This window comes from Bicyclus anynana, chromosome 16 (assembly GCF_947172395.1).
Source record: "Bicyclus anynana chromosome 16, ilBicAnyn1.1, whole genome shotgun sequence".
In the NCBI taxonomy this organism is placed as follows: Eukaryota; Metazoa; Arthropoda; class Insecta; order Lepidoptera; family Nymphalidae; genus Bicyclus; species Bicyclus anynana.
Genome location: NC_069098.1, coordinates 12,520,986 through 12,539,095, shown reverse-complemented (window position 1 = coordinate 12,539,095; position 18,110 = coordinate 12,520,986). Strand labels below are relative to the sequence as shown.

The window sequence follows — 18,110 nt, the reverse complement described above, 5'->3', positions numbered from 1 at the left end:
GTAACTAACAATTAAACTTTCACTTCTTAACATTGGTATATGAATTATAAATGCAAAAGGGAGTGTGTTTGTTTATGAATATAACTAGTTGCATTATAAATTATACTTAGAAATTAGAAATATTATAATAAAACTGGTATATAAGTTGTAATTTTGTTACCTATTCGGGTATAATTTTTTAAAAAACTTTTCAAATTCAAACTCTAAAGTGGTGAAATAAGGATAGAAAGTTTACATTGATTTCCACGCCGACGAAGTCGCGGGCGTCCGCTAGTTATAAATAAAATTTAAAATAATAGGTACAGGTAGTTTAACCCTACCCTAATGCTTTTATCATCAAATTGTACCAGATATCAAATTAGACTAACCTTTGAGGAACTTCACAATATCTTGAGATAGTCAAGGCCTTATTCAAATAATGCTAAAGGGCTTTAAAAGGACAACTCTTAGAGCCAAACCAATTTGAACTTTACTATCCAAATGTAAGGTTGATATCAAATTGCAACGGTAATGCACGAAGTTAATTCAATTTGGAACTTGTATCGAGTTTATGACTGACTTCGGGAAATCCTGGGAAATGTTTGCATATATATTTAGACAATAACTATTGAAACAACTGTTTTAATTAGAATTAAGTAAATTTAAAACTAAGAATAATTGTACAAACACCTCTTTTTACTCACTTTTAAATCTTTTTAAGCTTATATTTTGACGGCCTCCGTGGCGCTGTAATATGCGCGGTGGATTTACAATACAGAGGTCCTGGGTTCGATACCTGGCTGGGCCGATTGAGGTTTCTTAATTGGTCCAGGTCTGGCTGGTGGGAGGCTTCGGCCGTGGCTAGTTACCACCCTACCGACAAAGACGCCGCCAAGTGATTTAACGTTCCGGTACGATGTCGTGTAAAAACCGAAAGGAGTGTGGATTTCATCCTACTCCTAGCAAGTTAGCACGCTTCCATCTTGGATTGTATCATCACTTTCTATCAGGTGAGATTATAGTCAAAGGCTAACTTGTAGAGAATTAAAAAAAAATAACGATATTTTCCTACACGGTTTGAGACGCGTGATAATTAATTTCTTAAAATGTACACAACTGAAAAGTTGGAGGTGCATGTCCCAGACCGAATTCGAACCTACGTCCTCCGAATCGAAGGCAGAGGTCATGTCCACTAGGCTATCATATCTCTTCGAAATTTCACTTTAAATAACTAAATATCGAAATTATTATTTGTACTGATTATTTTGATTGATTGATTAATGACATTACATCTAAGAAATTCAAGTCATATTGCAAATAATATAAGCGTAAATAATAGAATTCCTAATTCAATTAAGTCAGGGTTTGAGTAACAGAGCATAGAAATTGTAGACCTCCATACATTAGGAGCTATAGCACTCAATAACAATAAACACCCTGAGGGGACTGCGAGATTTAAGAAGATAGGTGTATCCCTAAAACTACAGGAAAAAGTAGGGTAACAGTAATAAAAAATGTAAATACTTCGAATTCTAGATAACATGGTCGCGTATAACATTTTTTTTACAATAGAATATTTGCCATATTTTTAAATATGACAATATTCTCATTCCCCTCCAACTAGTCGGGAAAGACTGTTGAAGTGGGTACGATATTAGACCAACGGGGCGGGGATCGAACCATCAACACTCGGTGGTGAGTCCGACCGCCCTTACCGTTGAGCTATTATGCTCTTTACCAGTATAAAAAAAAATTGAGAACTTATTTGGAAGTTTCGACATGCATACATACATAATTATGATGCATGGGTGTATAATATATACGTTGACGTAGAAATTTGATTAATAATTTCACAGCTTGAAAGAGAGAGCAGAAGCGAGTATTTAATAATACCTTCAGGAGTTCCTGAGAACAAGTGTTCTCTAGACAACAATGCAATCCTATTGGGGTCCAGTTTTTTTCCCATTTGAGACACGGAACCCTCAAAATCTTAACTTACAAACACGGCTGAAACTTAATCAAGATATCGGATTTGGCAGCCCCTTCTTTTTACAACTATAACATATTTAGGAGCTTCACAAGCTATTTCCAGGATCTACTAGAAGTCTCTCACTACACCAAATATTCTATAATAAATAACAGTTTCAACCAGTATTGTTGCTCCCCATCTGAAACCATACACTAAATAACATGACAACGACAAATATAGTCAAAGAGCTGGCGAACTGTTTAATAAATAATAAAAGTTCAATTAAAAATAAAGCTCTTAAATGATCCATAGAAAGTCCCCTTAATTGATTTTTTTTATTAGATTGTATTTACATTGTATAGATGAGTTACCACACATACGAGTACATTTACAACCAATTTTTCATTTTATTCATTGAAATAATGAATTAAATCGGATCCGTATGAATAAACTAGATGACGGCCTCAACTTGGTCCGATTTGCTGTTAAATAATCCTAACCGCAAAATTTTTTAAAATTAAAAAATTAAAAACACGTTTTCCGTTTAACTAAAATAACGTTAAAAAGACTTATTTTCATTCCATCATTCAAACTTCAATATAAACTTTCATCCGTACACATTTTATCCCTCAATAATCCTCATGAATCTGGCTTTAGAAACCAAGTAGTCATTCTAGATTAGCGTATTCAAATTCTTCCGTTTTAAAATATTCGTTCAACAAATTGTTCTCTAGCTCTTAGAGTACTAGATAAGGGACATCGCAGGGTTTAGAAGCTTATGGGGACCGTCGCTAAGAAAATCTTTATTAATAGAGGCTGCGCTGCAGCAGCCGTGAGTGACAAAGACGAATAGACGCTGTGATCCCACGGATAGATGTTGAGGATTACCAGGGTTGGAGCCGAGATAGAATGTTTAAACATCTAACCCCCCCGACTGAAAGCATCTTAAAAGTTAAGGGTGCCTTATATTTGACATACTTAGTTTTTGACGTGACAACGTCCTATAATTCGATGGAGCCGGCTGTAAAATTGGAAAAAGATGACGTCATGCGTCGTTCCCTCGCTCTAGGGTTGCCAAATTTTTTACAAGAAATAAAGTATATTCTGGTCTATGAAAATTATTAAACAGAATTTTAGAAAAACGAAAATTTCCTTTTGGAAAATGCAACCATTCCATCAGTATTTGTAAACGTTGTCACGTTTAACTATCGTCAGTAAACCGACTTTACAGACAACCGATTTTTTTTAACTAAAATATTGTGATAATTTTTCTCTAAAATGAAAAAAGCTCTAATACTATTAAGTACGCCCACCGACTTTATTCACTCTTAATCAATCAAGCTAGGCCCTATCACAAAATCCGTTCTTGGCGGACATCTACTAAATATAAACTGTCAAATTTTAACTATCTACATAACGCGGTTGACGAGATTTTGAGTGAACTTTCGCTTCTCATGAAATTGGTAATTACACTCTTGATCAAGTCATGAATATTCTCTTTCAGTGCGATTTCATTTGAGATATTTGAGTATATTTACAGACATTCGGTTATTCTTTCCAACTTTCAAACACCACAACTTATAAACGGCTCAGCCGATTTTCATCAAACATGTCTAAGAACACTTGCACATAAGTAACCTTCAATAAAAAGAAAACTAAATTGAAATCGCTTCATCCGTTCGGCAGCTATGGTCCCACAGACTGACAGACAGACACGTGAAACTTATAATACCCCTCTTTTTGCGTCGGGCGTTAAAAAACGGATACCTCCTTCTGTTTTAAAGAAAAGTCTGTTAAAAAGGAATAAACATTAGGTACTCTCATTAGATATAAGATCAAAGAATACGTATGAATAAAGTTTGAGAGGAGCATGAATATTCATGTTTCGATAAAAGGGAAATGCATTTGTTATTTCCGATGTTTCTCTTTGACGTACCAATTTTATCTACGCTTTGACTGGTATGGACAGTAATACTCAAGCCATGGAGATTGAAGAGCATAAATGATTATGTTTCCGTTTGTTTCTGCGAATTTGTTTGTATATTCACTTGTTGAAGAATTTGCTTTGTTTCTTTGAAAGGAAAGCGCATTTTGACTGGGTACTAAGTTGATAGCAGCCGGCTGAAGATCGTGTTGTGTGCAAGCAGCGCCGGCCCGAATGAAATTTTAGAATGGAGCAAGACCCAATTATGGCGCCTCTCCTGTTTTCCTAATAATAATTGTCACCAATTGTGAGGCCAAAGTAAGTATGGAACGCGAAGATCTCGACCATACTCTGCAGTGACCATTTGAAAATCAGGCGCAATACCGTTTACGGTCGACTAGGTTTTTAAAAGTAGATAATAGAATATCGATTACTTCTAAATTGGACACCTGGACACCGAATTGCGAAGTAATGGCGCTCGCGCACTCAAAATATAGATAATTGAAAAAAAAAAAGAAATTTATTTAGTTGTTCTTTACCATTTAGGCGCCCTCTAGGATTTGGCGCCTGGAGCGCCTGCTCCGTTCGCCGTATGGACGGACCGGCCCTGTATGCAAGTCCCTAAAAAAACTTCATATTGAACAATGGACGTTCGTCGGCTGATGTGATGATCATCTTCGGTTCATTGTTCAGCTCATTCTGAGAGGAGAGTCTCAGAATAGAATAAGAATAAGAATAGTTTATTTGAAAAAACTCAGTACACAAATTACAATAACGTCCTGGACCCTTAAACTAGGTAAGCCCGTGTCTTAAGGGCCAGTGACTTCGCTAGGTACATATGCATAGGTACATTAATGATGTAATTAACAAAAAATATTCAAATAGTTAGAATTATGAAAATAATCTGAAAATAATAAGAGTGGTTACTGGTTATACAAATAGTCCACCATGCTGATCCAATTGAAAAAATTGTGAAATAAGCGGGATGGTTGTGATAATGATGATGATGAATTACAGGAAACAGACAAAACATTCGTTTCCTCGTGAATTACGCTCTACATCTATCTACAAACTAGTTAAATTAGGATTTGCGCATTCAAATTCTTCCGTTTTAAGATATTCGTTATTCGTATCTACAAACAAGTTTCAACTTAATTAAAAAAGACTATCCAGATATGTCAGAAAATGGTGAAACAGGTCCTTAATCTCGCTTTTACTATCTAGCGTGAATTCTTTAGTTTGCCGGAATAAAAGTAGTCTACGAGTACGTCCTTTGTTATCTCAGTACTTAAATTCATCCAATCCTAATAAGCCGTTCTGTCATGCAACATTCCATCCATCCATCAGCTATAAATCCGACCATCCATCCAAACTTTCACATTTATAATATTTTATGATGCCAATAAACCAAAATACCCATCTATTCGTACAACACAATAATCTACAAATTACGTCTACCATTATAATTTACCTCTATTATATTATATTATATTACTAAGGGCATTTGAGAGTCGTTGGCTGTGTGTGACCTTTCGACAATTTTCTTGTAATTTTTCATATCTATAAATAATGTTAAGAATATTTGGCTCAAATCCAGAGGTCGTAGTAAATCATGATATAAAAACTAAATAAATAATGTATTATGTAAATAAAAAGCCTAATTGCTACAGGCATTTCGATGTCTGGTCTTCTTTTGATTTGATAAATATTTTGATTTTATTTATTCTGGTTGAAAAAAAAATATAAAAGTAAATTCTGATTCCAATGTGGATAATGTTTTCGGTTGTATCACATTATTCCTTCAGTTCTAGTGGTTGTATTTGTAATTACAAGAAAGCTTTGTAATTAGAGGAATTAGTGGTGCATCTAATTAGGTCAATACACCTTGAACACTCGGTGTTCAGTGGTATACCGTCTTTTTAATGTGGCCAACAGTGTAATTGGACAATTGAAGTAATGTTCTGGTTTATTTTTATTTATCTATACTTATGTTATAAAAGTTTGTGGTTTTCTACAGCGATCTCTGGATCTACTAAAGCGATTTCGTCAATTCTTTTACCACTAGGAAGCCACGTTATTTGTGAGTGTCATATTTTACTCTACGAGGGTGGAACTACGAGGGTGGAACCGCGGGGCGTCGGCTATATACATATAATCAAACTGATTATATGCCTGCTAATTTGTCCGCGTGAAGGAGTTTAACCCACGTCTGTCATCTCTTCTATTTATAATATCCAGGATTTTTTTTAGGAAATATCCTTTCCTACCTGATGCCTATACCATAACAACTATCTGTTATTGATTGAGCATATGTGTTGATAGATCAAATTCAAAAATTCAAATTCAAAATGCATTTATTTCAATTAGGCTTAGTTTAAAAGCACTTCTGAAAAGTCAAGTTGTGTCATAATTTAATTTAATCTAATGGTGGTAATAATAGTCGAAAACTTAAAATTACATCAATCAATCAATTAATAACACCCGTTACTAATACATTGTACATTGTACATTTAGAGATACTTACAGTGACAGAAGGATTATAGGAAAATCTATACAATGACTATAGATCAAGAAAAGCAATTTGCTAACAATTTTTAATACATAAAACTAAAATAAATGTACAACTTTCACAAGAAATAATGACAACACATCTCGGCACATAATTTTCAACCAACAAACAGTCTAGACTAAAGCCATATATGTATAGCTCGTAAATCTGAAAAAGTAAACAATTTAAATGGTGTATGCCAGCCGCAAATATAATAAAGTGCGCGAACAAAGAAATACCTCTTAAGCTTCCCATAAAACGAAGTGTCTTTATACTTTGTATCGGGACATTGAAGAGAAAACTGCTTTTTGGAAAGAATAAGAATTGTGAGTATGGGGCTTTTCTTGTGTGTACGAAGGGAAAAATCTTGTTTGTCCCGTAAGATATCTTCAATATATTTTAGTGCTGTTATTGTATCTATGAAGACTTAAGTAATAACTCTGTATGATATCAATTGAAGATATTTATTGCAACTTTCATTAGAGATTTGATCAATTTTATTAGAGATTTAAGAGAACGTTTCTTTCTGAATCTAAATTATTCTATTAGAAGAATGTCGATTAAATTAATTTCATATTTTAGCACCGCCTTCAAAATGATCAAGCCGGTAGAACGCAATAAGATGTTATTTTTCGCTTTTTAGTTTAGCTGATACGTTTTGTTTATGAAGTCGGTTGTAATTTTTTATTATAATTTTATTATTATGTAAAAAAGATTCTTTTGGGTACGAATCCTAAAAAACCAACAACTTATGATCAACTGATTAAAAATGGCAGGGAATATAAAAGAAGATAAAGAAACAAGCAACAGCTCTCCTTGAAGTACTTAGCTCTTACGTTGAAGGCTCTAGACAGACATCAATAAGTCAATAGGCAAATAGGTAGAGTAACTCCGCTTAAGCTTTTAACCCATATTTTATGCAAAGCGCCGACCTTGCCTTCTTTCATCCATTATCGAGAACACTACAAATCCATTACAGTTAAATCCCAAAGAAATAGAAGACAATAAAACGACTGAAGTTATGTAATTGTGCATTCTAAGTCTTAAAATTCATCAAAATCGGTTTACTTATTTACTACTAGCTGACGCCGCGCGGTATCACCCGCTTGGTTCCTGTTCCTGTAAGAAATATAGCCGATAGCCTTCCTCGATAAATGGGCTATCTAACACTGAAAGAATTTTTCAAATCGGATCAGTAGTTCCTGAGATTAGCGCGTTCAAACAAACTCTTCAACTTTATAATATTAGTATAGACTAGCGGACGCCCGCGACTTTGTTCACGTGAAATCCAGGTTTTCACAAATCACGCAGGAACCATGGATATTTTGCGGGATAAAATGTAGAATCTATTTTAATTATAAATTTCAGCCAAATCGGCGAAAAATTGACAAAGTTTCATACAAACTTTCATTCCCTATTTTATCCCCTTGGGGATAGAATTGATCAAAATCCTGTCTTAGCGGATGCCTACGTCATAACATTTACCTGCATGTCAAATTTCAGCCCGATCCGTCCAGTGGTTTGGGCTGTGCGTTAATAGATCACTATGTCGGTCAGTCAGTCAGTCACCTTTGAGTTATATATCTATCATCATCATATATGTCATCCGGTGCTTACTGGTGGATATCATACAGTAGGTAAATGACATTCTGTCAATTGATTAGATGTTAATTTAAATAGGTTGATGAGATTTAATTTTATTAGCGTTATTTAATCTACTATTATGACATTACTATACCTGACATTTATATTATTTAAAATTTTGAACATTCTAATTTAATTCTATAAATGTTCCGCTCAAGTTTCTACTTAATTTTTATCTTATTTAAATTTTGTCTAATGAAATGTTATATATTTTATCTCTTATTATTGCATGTAACATTATTATTTTTAGCAATGCCCTGACAGGGCCCCATGTATCATGCATGCTAAGTTTATTTATTAGTTTGTAAGTGCATGGATGCTAAGTAAATAAATATCTCTATGAGGTAAGTTTATAAGGACTACAGTTATTAAATCATTTTCAAGATGCATAGATTAATGTAGAGTATTATGAAAAAAAAAAATTGTATATCTCAAACTGTCGATATCACTCTAAAGGTTATAAAGTAGTTAAATATTACGTACTCTTAAAAGCAGATTTAATATAGTTTTCATCTAAGTTGTTTCTATAAAACCTTTCTCCGAAGATGCTGGGATAAATTCCACTTCATGGACCGCTTGATAATTTCACTTAACCTAGATAAGGCGTGTAACAAGAATCACTAGAAACTGCCAGATGAGGGACGAAATCGAACCCTATTAGCATAATGAAGTCCAACGTTATAAAACTCCGGCCGCTTGGATACCGGGAATTACTTTCACTAGAAATACCATCAATATTATTAAGGTTTTTTGGAGTTTACTCCTTAAGAATCGATTTTTTATATATAAGGCGCCCGGTATGAGAAAAATCCGAGGGGTAAAACCAACTGAACTAACGAAAGTGTCACGTTTTTGGTGCGCACCTTTAGTGCGCAACTTTCTAATTTAGCTGTGAGTGTATTGAGACGTATATAGGGTATGCTGTATAGGCGACTATACCTATATACTATATGTTATTGGGCTTGTTTGTTAAATGATTATATCATTGTAAGAGTAAAATATATTTTAGCGTGCCTTTAGCGTGCACATGGGTGCGATGTGCAAGTTGTTGGCGGCACAGCGCACGGTGAAAGGTGCGCAGAATAGGTTGCGCACAAAAAACGTAACGCATGTCATTTCATAACTTATTGGAGTTTACTCCTTAACAATCGATTTTTCATTTATACCCCTCGGTACGTTTTTTGTGCGCAACCTATTCTGCGCACCTTTCACCGTACTTAGCCGCCATAGCGTGCACATGCCTAGCGCGTCCGCACGCACGTGCACGCTGTTGGCGGGCGCGCACGCAGCGCTGCACCTCGGTTGCGCAACTTTCACTTTTCAGGCGTTGTTATTGAAAAGAGTAAACTCCATTCGTGCGACGGAGCTGACACACTTTATTTTTTCTTTACAAGTTAGCCCTTGACTACAATCACACCTGATGGTAAGTGATGATGGAGTCTAAGATGGAAGCGGGCTAACATGTTAGGAGGAGGATGAATATCCACACCCCTTTCGGTTTCTACACGACATCGTACCGGAACGCTAAATCGCTTGGCGGTACGTCTTTGTCGGTAGGTTAGTAACTAGCCACGGCCGAAGCCTCCCACCAGCCAGACCTGGACCAATTAAGAAAACCTCAATCGGCCCAGCCGGGGATCGAACCCAGGACTTCCGTCTTGTAAATCCACCGCGCATACCACTGCGCCACGGAGGCCGTCAAAAGGTTCTATTAATAAGTAGTGTTACAACCTTAACACTAATTGAAGAGTTTTCAAAGATAAGTTCTATAGGGTCTCTAGTTTACTTTAGTTAACCGACTTCAAAAAAAGGAGGTTTCTCATTTTGGCCTTTTATATTATTTTAGTTGCGATCGAAGTCTTGTTATTAAAATGAAACTTATCTGCTAAGGAATCAATAGTGGAAAATAAAAATCGTTTTTTATGCATAAAACCTGTCATTATTCTCAACATTAACACTTCTTACAGATATTTATTATAATTACAAAAAAAAAAGAAAATTTAATGATGATGATCTAATTAACATGTATTCATAAATTTATTTTGTGTAAATTAAAGTTCTATTTCCGAAATCAATTTCTAAGATTTATTCTGTATAAGGTAGGGGTAGACTAGGGATAGGGTAGGGATGAAGTGCACATAAGTCAAAGCGAAGCTTGATCGGGTCCGCTAGTTACTAATAAATAGACGAATTTATAGTCACAACGAGCAACTTTAGCATCGGCGACCCAAAGTGTACTGTACAAGTTTGATTGGTAGATGATGCGAGCGCTGACAACTTTGATGGCTACGGAATGGGATTTTTTAATGGCGTCTCGATAACTGCGTCGAGTTTCCGTTTTATAGAGAAAACCGAGGTTTAGAGGGCCGATGTAAATTGTAACGGAGCTTTTCCTGTTGATGATCTTTATACAATTTTATTATCTGGTCATTGATTAGTGACATGAATATTTTTACTAACGTTTTTTTTTATAATAAGTTAGTAGGTAGTACTAATTAGATAGTAGGTAGTACTGTTATAATGACCAAGTAAAAACCGCTCTCCATGGATCGCTCCACGAATGTTCTAGGAGAGCCACACTGCGGGAGGAATGGCGACGGATAGTGAGGCTTGCCACCGCGCCCAAATGACGACCACGACCACTCTCTCAAGAGTGTAACGACGAAGAAGAAGAAGAAGACTGTTATAAGAAGGCTCAGACAGCGGGCGATGGAACGAGCTATGCTCGGAGTATCGTGAAGTTCCTGAGCACACTCACCGATGTATATCCTGTAAAAAACCTACTGCAAAAACTACATTGTGTCGATAAATGCTAAGATACATCAGATATTAACTATAGTGACCGGGACTGCTTAACGTGCTCTCCAAGATACTGGGGTGTAACACCACAACTTTTACTAACTCTGAGCTATATTTACTGAAAACGATGAAAGAAAAGTTCAGTAAGTATTCCATGATCCGACCCAGAATTTGAACCCAGGACTTAGTGATTCCAATCCTCATAGACAATCCGGACTAACGAGGCAGATTAAAAAAACAAAACAAAAACTAGTTCTGGAAATAGAATCTCCCATTCCTTTATACACACTAACACTGAAAACTACTAGCATCGCAACTGTATTTGAAAGGAAATAAGCACTCCTGCATCGCAGCACATTCGGGTGAAAACACAAAGGGAAGTAATCCAAATAATATGTTCATAAAAAAACCTCCCCCGTCTTAAATATGTGGCCATAAAACGCAGCCAGCGGTCGTTAGTAGCAGATAGGTTCCACGTAGCCAGCGCACACAACGGCTAACTGCGGCCAAATATTTAATGCCAAGGGAATATTTTACTTAATGCCAAGGGAATATTTCACTTAGTGCCAACGGAAATACTTCAGTTGCACAAATGAAAATACTTTAATATTGTAATTTTGTGGGCACACATTCTTAGTTTTGAACGTTGGAAGCGTTGAGATTTTATAAACTTCATACATAAGGAGACTGATATGAGCATGCAATCTAGGTAATTTTATTTTTTACACATTTTGTTAGATCTAAAATTAGATAAAAAAAATTGTTACTATCTATACTTATAATAAAACTGGTCGATTTCTATACATTTATTCGCAATTTGAGATTTTACTTATACCATTTGTAACAACAAACGTTAGCGTGGCATAAAGAAAGCCAGCGCCATCTAGAATCTATACTTTGAATTCTGTACATTTTGTACATTCTGTAAATTGAAGATATTTTGAAAATTTTTGTTGGGGGGCATTATACATATAATCGATACTGAAACTAAAAATATTTTTGTTAAATTTTTTGTCTGTCTGTCCGTGTTTTTTTGTTATTCGGACATCACGCTGAAACTACTGAATGAATTCAAATGAAACTTGGCACGGTTTAAGACCATAATACGGAAATGGATATAGGATATTTTTTATTGCGAAAATATAATGAGAAGGGGGTGAAAAAGTTCTTGAAAGTTTGTATGGAAAGTCCTTCATTTGCAGAGTTACAGTTTTAAAAATTTGTTTATAAATTTCGAAAAATATGCGAAATATAATGTAATTAAAAAAAAAATCAATTCAAGTCAAAAAAACAAAAACGGCTTGAAAGTTTACATTGATTTCCACGCGGACGAAGTCGCGGGCATCCGCTAATTTATACTATTTATAACTTCTGCATGCCTGCTTGCCTTCTATTCAATAAATAAAACCTAATTTACAGTCTTATGTCTCTGGAAATTAAAATAATTCCACTAAATGAGTTACACGAGTTGGAAAACCTTGGGAAACTCAACATGTGTAAGTGAAAATAAAATAAAATAAATGTTCACAATGAGCAAGCAGCTAGGGCACCCCAGGGAGCTGTCTATTTGTTTTGTATCGCTTCAAATTGACTATATTTTTATAAGGCTAGACACGCACTGTGATGAGTATACAATGCTAAAAACTATAGCTTGGCAACTTCGTTCGTAACACTACCTATGGCCCGCGCGGGCCGGGGGCGTGTAGCGATGAATGAAAAACCCACGACTGATGCGCCTCACTGCCGAACGCACGATTTCACACCCGCGCAGTCTTTCCTCCCGTCGCCCGCATACCAGGCGAGTGTCATCAACAAACTTGCCAGACTATAGTTAGCCCATTTAAAAAAAGTTATTGTTTGTATCTATCTCGTGCTTATCGTAACGTCATGGTAACTATTTTCGTTAAAATACCTACAAACCAAAAACGAAAAAAAAAATGCGACAATATCATCATGCAACTATTTTCGTTAAAAATTAATCCCGAAATCGAAAAAAATCTGCGACAATGACATCACTAGATTTAGTGACTCATGTATAGAGCCGTTAAAGCCCAGTGGATATGAACTCTGCCTTCGTTTCGGAGGTAGTAACATGAACTTCTAATCTTTCAGTTATCTGAAATAATAATTTCGTAATAAGAATTTAAATATCACGTGTCTTCCTGTCATGGTGAAGGAAAAATATAGTGAGGAGACCTACATACCTGAGAAAGAACTTAATTAATTGACAATTGAAACTGTAACCAAAATAAGACCCTCGAATGGCAGAGAATGACCTTGAGTGGAGTCACGAACTTGTGATCATTGTATGTAGGGTTAAATACAGTTAACTAACACTCCCTTTCTCCACTCAAGTCACTCTCCCCGCCTATCCCAAGTGACCCATAAAGAACTACATAACAAGAAATGTGAACTTCTTAAACGCCACGAGCATACTGTAGCCGACCGTACGACGAGCGCCTTAAATCACAAGTCGTTCCCGCCAACCAATCGCTACCCCTGTCTAACTCCTTACTATTTACGAAAACGAGTCGCGCCACCTAGCGTCGGTACGAGCCAACGTCGATCGATCGACGTCATATCCGTCTCAGACTACTATTTCCTGCAATGCGATATATACTACAAACAATTATTATCAAGAGCGAGAAGACTCCCGTCCCACATTTTAAATATGACCCTTCCATTAGTCGTACAGATAATAAGTCGTACTGGTAGTAGGTAAGTACGTTTAATGTGTTAAGTTAGAAGGTAATACAGTAGACGGTCGTTATTCATAGCCATGGCCCCATGAACTGAGTCCAGTCTCTTCTCAGCTAATTTAGGTTTACCGATAATTTCTGAGTTATGTTTCAGAACATTAATTTGGATTTAACTAGTAAATACGGCGTTAGCAACAAAGAGCGCTCTTTCACTCGGGTTACACAAATAGGACCCTTATTGAAAGCAAACAATACAAACCTATCCTCCAAAGGATTTCCCTTTGTAACATATTTCGACGAAATGTAAAATAAATACGGTTTATTCTGTTATATGTTAATTTAATGATAATACACGTTTAATATGACAAAGAAAACATATTTTGTAGTAACAGGATTTAATGGGCACTGTTATTCTAGCCACACACCATCGCTGGCCCATTGATGGTCCGTTGCTGGTCCATTTCTGGTCTATTCTGGTCCATCGTTGGCCGATGTGCATGACATCATGTAGATCAGGACATAGGTACGATGATATTTTTCGCTTTTTAATTTTTACTTTTAACCGACTTGCAAAAAAGAGGAGGCGACTTGGAAATCATTAAAGAAAAAAATCCGTCGCCTAGACATTCTTAAAGTAACACGCTGTTATCAAGAATATTATATTAGCTAATACATTTTTACTAGCGCCTCTATAATAGACGGAGAGCCAGCGACAGCCAGACCTTCATCATTTTATAAAAGCTGAAAGTTTGTCAGCTCATGCTCCTATAATAGACAACTACCGTAACCATCTATTGAGTTCGGACTGTGGTGGCTTTGGGTGATAGCAGGTTTCAAGGACCCTCAAACGCCTATAAAGTATAATTTTTTGATATTTTTATCAGCATAATATGAGATCCAGACCCTCAACCGCCAAAAGCACAATTTTTTTTTAAATATTTTTATCGGCATAATATAAAAATATATATCCACATTTGCCAGACACTTTGCTTCATGACAACCCTTCGCTAAAGACTCTTGAAGTTTCAAATTAAATTGTGTTTTACGAAGTGTTGCCGCGAAGCTAAGAGACTAGCAACTGAGAATATAAGTTCTCATATAATGCCGAGGAAAACAAAAAAATACACTTTTTACTAAGACGGTTGAGGGACCGGGAGGGAGAGGTCTGGACCATTAAAACCTGCTACCTCCAAATCCACCTCGGTCCAAACTCCACAATTGGCTACTATAATGCTTATAGTAGGAGCACGAGCTGAGAAACTTTCAGCTTTTATAAAATGACGAAGGTCTGGCGCTCACGGGCTCTTAGACGTTAAGCATATCTTTAGGTATACGAGTACAGGTCTCAAGCAAGTATGGCGCAAACAAAGCGCAGTTTCCCACGGAGCTGAGCAAACAAGCTCCCTTATTGAAAGCAAACAACATCAAATCTTGCTCGGAGCGATCTGCCTCAGCTATTCCTTAGCGAAACTTAAAATAAGCAAGCCTTTGTTGTTTTATAATAATGCTACTGTCCGTAACTGAATCATTCTTTCAATGGACAAGTGTTGTTGGCCTATTTTTACGACCCCCTACAGAAAAAGGCCTCCCTCCTTATAGGTGAAGGAGGGAGGAGGAGAAAGATCTTTTCAGAATACAGAAAACTGACACAAAGACACTGTACTTTATAATGACGACTTAATGTGATTTCTGGCGTTTTTTGTTTCTGAGGGTGAAGGGATATGGAGCTAAGATCTATGGTTGGCTTACAGTTTTGTTTGATCCTTAAACAATCACTATTAATTAGATATTAATGAAGGAAAAACATCGTAAGAAAACTTGCATACCTGAGAATTTTCTTAAATTATCTACGTGTGTATAGTTTGCAGTCCGCATTTGGCTAGCGTGGTGGACTAAGGCCTAACCCCTCTCATTCTGATGGGAGACTCATACTCAGCAGTGAGCCGAATATGGGATGTTAATGATGAATGATAATGACTGAGGCGTACCTACTCTAGCACTATAAACGAATATTTTTAGAATGCATGAGCTCTTTCAAGAAACTGTCATCCATAACAATCCATATACAGTACATCTATGAGTTACTTTCAAAGGCACTGGTTTTTTACTGTTTAAGTACTCACTGTAAATCAATAGAGTCCCCCTTTAGAGCAGCGTTTATAGGCCATTACTTTATTTGCTTTTACTACCGACACAACTGTAGCTCACCTTAAGTTTTAAGCGTTTATAAATCGTAAACTCGATTGCGAATTTAAAGGACCTCAAGGGAACTATACAACCCTTGAATAGGGTTGCCATGTGGGAAACTATCCCGGGATAATAGCCACAGGAGGTCTATAAAGTAATTTGTGAATTTTTATTGAAAGGTTTTTCGATACAATCTTTAACATAATTGGATACTCTTACGCAATTTGTAACTTTAGAACTTATAATTTATCTCGCCTAGTTTGTAAAATATTATGTTGTTTTACGTATACTATGTATTACTATATTGGTATGAAACATGTACAATTGTGTATATGTTTCATACCTATATAGTAATTATTTATATATCCATTACTAAAATATTAATAAAAAATATAAAGTTAAATATAAGTAAGTAGAGAGTCGTGATAGACCAGTGGATATGACCTCTGCCTCCAATTCCGGAGGGTGTGGGTTCGAATCCGGTACGGGGCATGCACCTCCAACTTTTCAGTTGTGTGCATTTTAAGAAATTAAATATCACGTGTCTCAAACGGTGAAGGAAAACATCGTGAGGAAACCTGCATACCAGAGAATTTCTTAATTCTCTGCGTATGTGAAGTCTGCCAATCCGCAATGGGCCAGCGTGGTGGACTATTGGCCTAACCCCTCTCATTCTGAGAGGAGACTCGAGCTCAGCAGTGAGCCGTATATGGGTTGTTAACGTATACGTAACGTAAATATAAGCTTGAGATAATAAATAATTGATTATACCTATTGACACCGAACAGACATCGCTAAAAGCTAACGCTTCTTATATCTGTGCTTATTGACACTATTGACACTAATATTATTAAGGCGAAAGTTTGTGTGTAAGTATGAAAGTGTGTAAGTGTGTGTGTTTCTCTTTTACGCAGCGGCTACTGAAGTGATTTGACTGAAAATTAGAATGGAAATAGATTTTACTCTGGATTAACACATAGGCTACTTTTCATCCCGGAAAAATCCACGATTCCCGCGGGATTTGTGAAAAACTGAATTCCGCGCGAACGAAGTCGCGAGCGTCCTCTAGTTGACTCATAAATGTGCTTTACGGTTTCACCTGGAAATATAATAATGAATTGGTTCATGCGTATGCGTATGTTACTGTTAATGCGTGCGTAGACATCTCCACCAACTATTACTCGGAAAAAAAAACTTTCCATGGTATCTTAAAACCGACGTGACCCTACTATTAGGCAATTCGGAATTAAACTTTAGCAGAAGCCAATGATTTGAGTTGGCAATATGTTGTTTCGCTCGGCTAAATCCGCGGAAGGGGAAAAGTTGCTTTGATTAATTTGATTTTCATGGCGATTTGGAAACTCGACGGTAAATCACATAATTAATGGAATTATATTATTTTCGACGGGGAACTTTCTGTTACCGATTAATAATAGCGACAATTTAAAGGCTTAAATATTAACTGCAGTATAATAAATAATTTAACAATTTATTTTTAAAATTTTATTCTAGGTACTTTAAAAAGACCTTAAATACTCTGTATTGAAAATAGTAGAAGGCATTTCCAGAACTGATTAAGTGAATATATAAAAACCAGAAACCAGTGGGGACAATGAAATGTTTGTCTGTTTGTTGTGATTTAAATAACAAACTTGGGTTACTGACGCTATTATTTGAAAATATTTCGTATTTTTTTTACGAAAACCGAAAATCATTTCACTCTGTATATGCAAGTGTAGGCCTTGGTTTACTGAGGTCGAAACATGCAGGAGAAGTTGTTTTCAAAGAAGTTTTGTTTTCTAAACGTAACAAAAAAAAAATACCAATTAAAAAACTTGCTCTAACTAACCACTTAAATTTGTATAAAAAATTAAACTAGGTACCGGTTAGTTTAAAACTCCATCCACAGTTACCAACTAATATTAGCATGTTGTAACAAAAAATAAAAAGCTCTAGCTTTTATTTTTTAATCAAGAGCTTGAGGAGGCACTTCTCGAAAGTTCGAAACTCTCGCGCTTCGAGGAGATGCCTAATCAAAATTTCACATCCTATCTACTTCGCTTCAAAGCTCTTACATAGCTTTTGCATCGCAAAGAGCGTAAAATAAGATGATTTTTCTGCACTTCTTAAGATTGCAACTTACAAAGTGGGGGTAAGTTATAAACCCTTCTTATTTCTGTAAAATAAATTTTACTATAAAGTAGTTTATCGTAATCAACCCATATTCAGAGCTCGAGTCTCCTCTCAGAATGAGATGGGATAGGCCAATAGTCCACCACGCTGGCCCAATACGGATTAGCAGACTTCACACACGCAGAGAATTAGGAAAATTATCTGGTATGCATGTTTCCTCAGGATGTT

The 18,110-nt window shown here is 36.1% G+C and overlaps 1 protein-coding gene across 6 annotated transcripts in view; it reads right to left on the bottom strand.

Moving 5' to 3' along the window:
• The window catches only part of LOC112057842 (uncharacterized protein CG43867), a 408,406-nt gene that overhangs the window by 239,714 nt on the left and 150,582 nt on the right, over window positions 1–18,110 (bottom strand). The gene's annotated exons all lie outside the window — the stretch shown is intronic.